We start from the raw sequence: 6000 nt of genomic DNA on the forward strand, positions 1-6000 counted from the left end.
GTTTAAGGCTAGTTAAGATTATTAAGTTAAAATAGTGAGATCTTCTATTGTAAGTTCATATTAGATTATTCACCCAAAAAAAAAAGTTCATATTAGATGTGGACTGATTCAAAAGAGTAGGGTGATTGATGTATGTTTTAAAGCCTAATTTAGTGTTCAAGGGTTCAACAACAAAAATGGAAACGAATAGCAAAGCAAATGATTTAGATTTCAATAACCAGACTTGCTTCATATTGTGTGTTTATAATCCTAGTGTATAAAAGTAGCACACACCGAACTCTCTTTCCTCCCTACTCAAATCCCATTACATTACACAAAAGAAATAGTACAGGTACAACTTTCAGGTATATACATTACACTTTACAATCAGCTCACAACAGTACAGTAAAAAAATAGGGTAAATTACATTAAACCCCCCTCAACTATGACCTATTTTTGAGTTTGCCCCCTTAATGTTTTAAAGGCAACACTTACCCCCCTTGAAGTACATGAATTGCAAAAGTCATTAACACTGTTAACAGAAATTATTAAGTTACCCTTTTACCCTTCAATTGTATTGCTACAACTACTACCTAATTTCTTCCAAACCCTAATCAAATCAATTCAATCCCAAATCCTTAATTCCACAGTGTCTCCATAATTCCGATTAACAAACACAACAAATTCATTTGACAAAGGGAGTAAAGTCAGCCACTGTGAATCACCACAACAATCCCATATTTTTGCAGGACCTAATGATCAACAAAGGGAGTGAAGTTTGGGGGTGGCAATGGAGATGGGGGTGTTGTTTAAGGGCTTGGGGTTTTGAACTCATTGAAGAGAGAGAGAGAGAGAGAGAGAGAGAGATGAGGGGTTGCCTACAACAGCTTACGGCAATGGCAATGGCAATGGCAACAACAGTGGTTGAAGACAATGGCCCACCTCTCTTCATCTCACTTGCCACATGCAACCCCTCTTCCAGCCTACACCAACTCCTTTTTTTTTCTTTCTTTAACCAATGGCATCTCCTTCATTGTTCCTCCCTCCTCCCATCTCTGCACCACCACCTTATTTCCCCCACCACTCACCACCTCCCCTTTCGATTCCCACCAAGCCGAAACCCCTTCCCCACAGCCTCCCTCCCACTGATCAAACACCCCAATACACTAAAAGCCCTATATTAATTCAACATATGTCCACTAAAATCCCCCCACCTAATCAACGTATCACCATCAAAACCCTCAATTCTTTTGCTGTGGAACTTTTTTATCAAATCATAATGGCTTGGCTAATAAGGGTTCTCTAGTTGGTATTATTAGCCATGAGAGTTTCTGGTTATGGCTTGGCATTTCTGGCCATGTAGAGTTGCTGGTTGTGTGTATATATACGATGTATGTATATATAATAAGGCTTTTTTAGTCATAAATTTTTAATTACAGTATGATACATTTATGCCAAATGACTACCGTTGTGATGACAGAAGAGGTGTGATGACAGAAGAGGTTTAGAGTTACAAAACAAAACTATAAGCGGGTTGAGTGTTGAATTTTTAAACATTGATTTTTAACTTGACAATGGGTCATAGTTGAGGGGGGTTACTGTAATTTACCCTAAAAATATATATATTGTTAGAATAGGAAATTGATAGAATGGGAAATTGATCAGAATTATCAATATAAAAGGGAATGAAATCTAACTCATTCCCTAACTGTTTCTTTTCTCTAAACCTACATGTGTATATATATGTATGTATGTATATATATTTATATGATTTACCCTAAAACATTGATTTTGGTTCTCTGTGTGGTGTAGCTAAAATTAAATACAACAATAGGTTGAGTATAGGAAGATTCATAGTTCTCAACCAAACTTGCTAGCATGTCCACCAACAAAGCACACCTACAGTAGGCAAACATTTTTTCTTTAATTTGTTAAAGTTATATATTCCTTTATTTTTATTTTCCCTTCATGTCTTGGGAGGGCCTGAACCTTGCACCTTATCTTTTTGGGTATTAATAGCACTGAGCTAATAGCTGATATTTTATTTATTTTATTTTTTAAATTCTAAATAATGAATTAGAAACAAAAGGTTGGTTTCTATTTAATGAGGTTTCTGTAAACTAGATTTTAAAAATAAAGAAACAGGAACACATGGTCCCTGCCCGGCCCCACTCTTTGCCCGTGCTTCCAGTATTCAACATGATGTGAAAGCAATAATCAATAATTTGTGGTTGAATTTGAAGTTTATTAATCACATATTTTTTACTGGTTACGCGGTCTATTGGTGACGATGATATGAAGCCTGTTGTAATTGCAGAACCTGAGATAACTGAGACCATATTGTATGTAGAAGATGAATACTTGGTAAGGTCCTTTGATCTAATAATCTTCTGTTATCTGGGGTTTGTTATTTGTGTGCTACGACAAACTAATAAATGGATTTGTGGCTTCTAAATAGACTTTTATGTACAGTTTCTAGGGAAATCAGAAATTTTCAATAACTGCAGTTGTATCTGCTTTAATCACTTTAAAAGCATTTGTTCTATATGCCATTACCAAACACAATTTTCTGTAGTGCCTGGATGATCATAGCACAATTCATGTTCTTGCAATTTGAAATTTGTAGGCCCCCAATTTAGGAGGTCCCGTACATGGAAATGTTATTAGCAAGACAATAGAATAATCGTGAGATATATTATTGAAGTTTGAAATCTGTAGCCTTACAGAACAAGATTTTCTCCAAGTGTTTCCCACAAACACTCCATTAATACCAATAGTTTACGAATGATGTGGAAAAGAAGTAACACAAGGTTTTAGAACAATAAACTCTTAAGGAGTTGTATTTAAACAACAAAGCTCAAATGCAAAAGAATATGGAAGTTGAAGCTCAAAACTTAAAAGATCTTGATGGGTATTACATTTAATCCTTCATCCCATGTTTGTAGACATGTAAAAATCTTGTTTTTATTGCCCTTCATCTCATTTCGGTCCAGTGCAGTGAATGCGTCTCTAGCAATTGAAACGAAGTAGCTGTTGCATATTTTAGAATTTAAATTTTGCGAAGGAGTCAACTTATTTTGAATCTAGGTGAAATCTGAAGCTCTCAGAACTTTTCTTAAGGGATTCAATTTATTTTGTCAAGGAGTTGACTAATCCTTTTATCTGCACGACAATTGGAGTTCAGGGTCGACTCAAGACCTTCAATGTTTTTAAGATTTTCACGTGTTAAGCATCTCAAACTCATCCAAAACCCTTTCTAACTCCAAAATAATTTAGATAATGAACATTTAATCATAAAACAAATATCAAAGACTTATTTTGGAGCTTTTTAATCTCAATCATTACAGCAGGAAAAATGTAAAACTTTTAAAACACTTGTACTCCTTTTGTAATGAATTATTCATCAAATACTAATGACAAAATCATGTTACATTCTCATATTTCATTAAGCTATCCAATACTTACACCAAAGGATATTGACAATTCAAAGTACAAATTTATCATTTGCTAGCCACTCACTAATTTTGTATTGTGAAATATCAAACATATATCACTGTAAAACATAACCAACAAAAGCATCATAGACAATATCAAAACTAAACCATAGGTCTAATTTCTCTTTCATTTGAAGCATTTTGAGGCTTCTTGAATTCAACCTTTATTCTTTTGTTATGTTTACAGTTAAAAATAGAATACAAGTATCTTGGCAGACTAACCCCAAGGGGTTGGCCTAGTGGTCAAGACCTGAGCCTAGGGTGTGCTCCCTTCAAAATCTACTAAGTGCAAACAATTTCTCGAGACCAGTTCATATGGGACTTTGCCCGACCCCCCACTAGTGGATGGTGAGATTGGTCTTCCGGAGTAGTCGGTCTAATGGGCCACATGCTGAGTTATCAAAAAAAAAAAAAAAATTATCTTGGCAGACTTGTAATTATTCTAATTTGTATTATGCTTTTCGTTTGTTAGTGCATAACACAGGTAGGCACTCAGATCAAACTTATTCAAAAGAGATCGTATACCACAATTTGAACGATTATGGTTTATGCCTTTGTTTTTCGGTTCTAAAAATAAAAAAATTCTAGCGACCTTGCCCTATCTCTTCCCTCCCCATTCACACCTCATGGTTTCAAAGCATTGAAATAAGACAAAACAAGGAGGGTGTGGAGTAAGCCTAGAATGAGAGAGTGTTCTGACGATTGAACTTCCATAGAACTACATGTAAAGTGATACAGTCCATACCTAATATTAGGAAGATAACCTCTCTAGTATATTTGGGACTGGTTAAGTTTGAGATAATATTATAGTGTTAAAGATATCAGAATATATGAAGATCCATAATTGAAGGGATTTGATTGTATCTCCCACTATATATATGGTGTACCATGTAATCAAGAGGATTAACTAGTGTGAATAAAAGATGTAGCCCATAGGGCTTTGTATGTGTGGACGTAGGCCAAGATTGACTGAACCACATTAACTTTTTGTGTTCTTTCTTCACTCTTTTCTATTTTTATTATCTCTTCATATTCAACCTTCTTGTCATATTACCAATATCAACTGTTAACACCTCCCTTCACATGCTTCTCATATTTCTGAACTTGGAGTTATATTATTTAGTTTAGTGATCTCTAAAAAATGATCTTTTGAAAAAAATTACAGTGGTTGAAAAGGGGGGGGGGTGGGAAGTAAAACCCTAGATAATTTTGCGACCTTTATGCTTTTCCCAATAATTCTTATTTAATTCAAATGCTTATGATGTATGTTTCATTTGTAATCAGACCATTTTCAAAATTTTGCTTTATTTATGACGGATGGTTGTGACTTGTTAGCATATCACATTTTTATAGAGAGAGTAACAATATGTGTTCGACTGTCAGGTTATGGCTAGCGATGGCTCTGGGATGTTATGAGCAACGCAGAGATTGTTTGCATAATAAAGGACACAGTGAAAGAGTCTGGGATGTGCTCAAAGAGATTGGCAACCGAGGCTGCTGAACGTGGAAGCAAAGATAATATAACTGTTATTGTCGTTTTCCTGCATCCTGTATCTACTTCAGAGAGGATTTACTAGGTTTGATGGTATTCTTATACAAATTGTTTTGTATGTATGAAATTAAATTTAGTGAGACATGGAAATGAACCAGAGGTGGTAGGAAAAGGTTCACCTCCTCGTCTTGTGGAAATTGTATGCGTACATTTTTTAGTGGGAAACTACACAAAGCATATGCTTGTATTATTGGATTTCAATGTGCATATATGGAATAATATTGCTAACAGATGTTTAATGTGTTCACAGTGCGCGCGCGCGCGCACACACACACTCTCTCTCCCCAAAAAGGCATGAACACTTCATTAAAATTAAACTGCACTACATGATTAAGGCAGGAATTTTTGATATGATAATACGATTCAAATCTACATGAATATGTATATGGCACAACTCGTTAGCACGAATATTAAATAGGTTGGATTACTGTCAAATTTGTATAGAACAAAGCTGACACGAATAATTGCTATAATGAAAAATTAGTTACATATTTAATATTATTTCTATTAAAGGGTGTTATGACATTTTTTAATCTCTTATATAACTCCCATCTAACTAAGAAAAAAGCATGTAAAATAGGATTTTAAAGCTAATAAAGGTTTTGTTTTTGTTTTCAATTGAAAATTTATTTGTCTACTGTTTGAGTTAATTTAGTAAATATATATATATATATATAAGATTTTGTTTTTGTAAATTAAGAAAATCAAATTGAATTGAAATCAAATATTCTTATGAATAATTTCATTCAATATAGATTAGTTTCATAAAAATTAAATTGTGAAGATTTTTTTTTTTATATTTTTTGTACACTCGATATTTTTAGCTTATGGTAAAATATTTTTACATGACACATTAATACTATACAAATCGGATACAAATTAGAAATGACATGACACAATAACACGAAATAATACATGAGTTAGGTTATTATTAAGATAATTTTGACACATTCAAAATATCACGACACGAACACG

At 33.8% G+C, this 6000-nt stretch overlaps 1 long non-coding RNA gene across 1 annotated transcript in view; it reads left to right on the forward strand.

Annotated features, from left to right (window-relative positions):
• The window catches only part of LOC114278964 (uncharacterized), a 55784-nt gene extending 50529 nt beyond the window's left edge, over positions 1 to 5255 (forward strand). Inside the window, exon 5 of the long non-coding RNA XR_014364484.1 lies at positions 4857 to 5255. This is a non-coding gene — a long non-coding RNA (uncharacterized LOC114278964). The remainder of the gene's footprint in view (positions 1 to 4856) is intronic.
• Positions 5256 to 6000: the final 745 nt, after the last annotated feature.

Source organism: Camellia sinensis, chromosome 3 (assembly GCF_055761805.1).
Source record: "Camellia sinensis isolate YWXY chromosome 3, ASM5576180v1, whole genome shotgun sequence".
Classification (NCBI taxonomy): domain Eukaryota; kingdom Viridiplantae; phylum Streptophyta; class Magnoliopsida; order Ericales; family Theaceae; genus Camellia; species Camellia sinensis.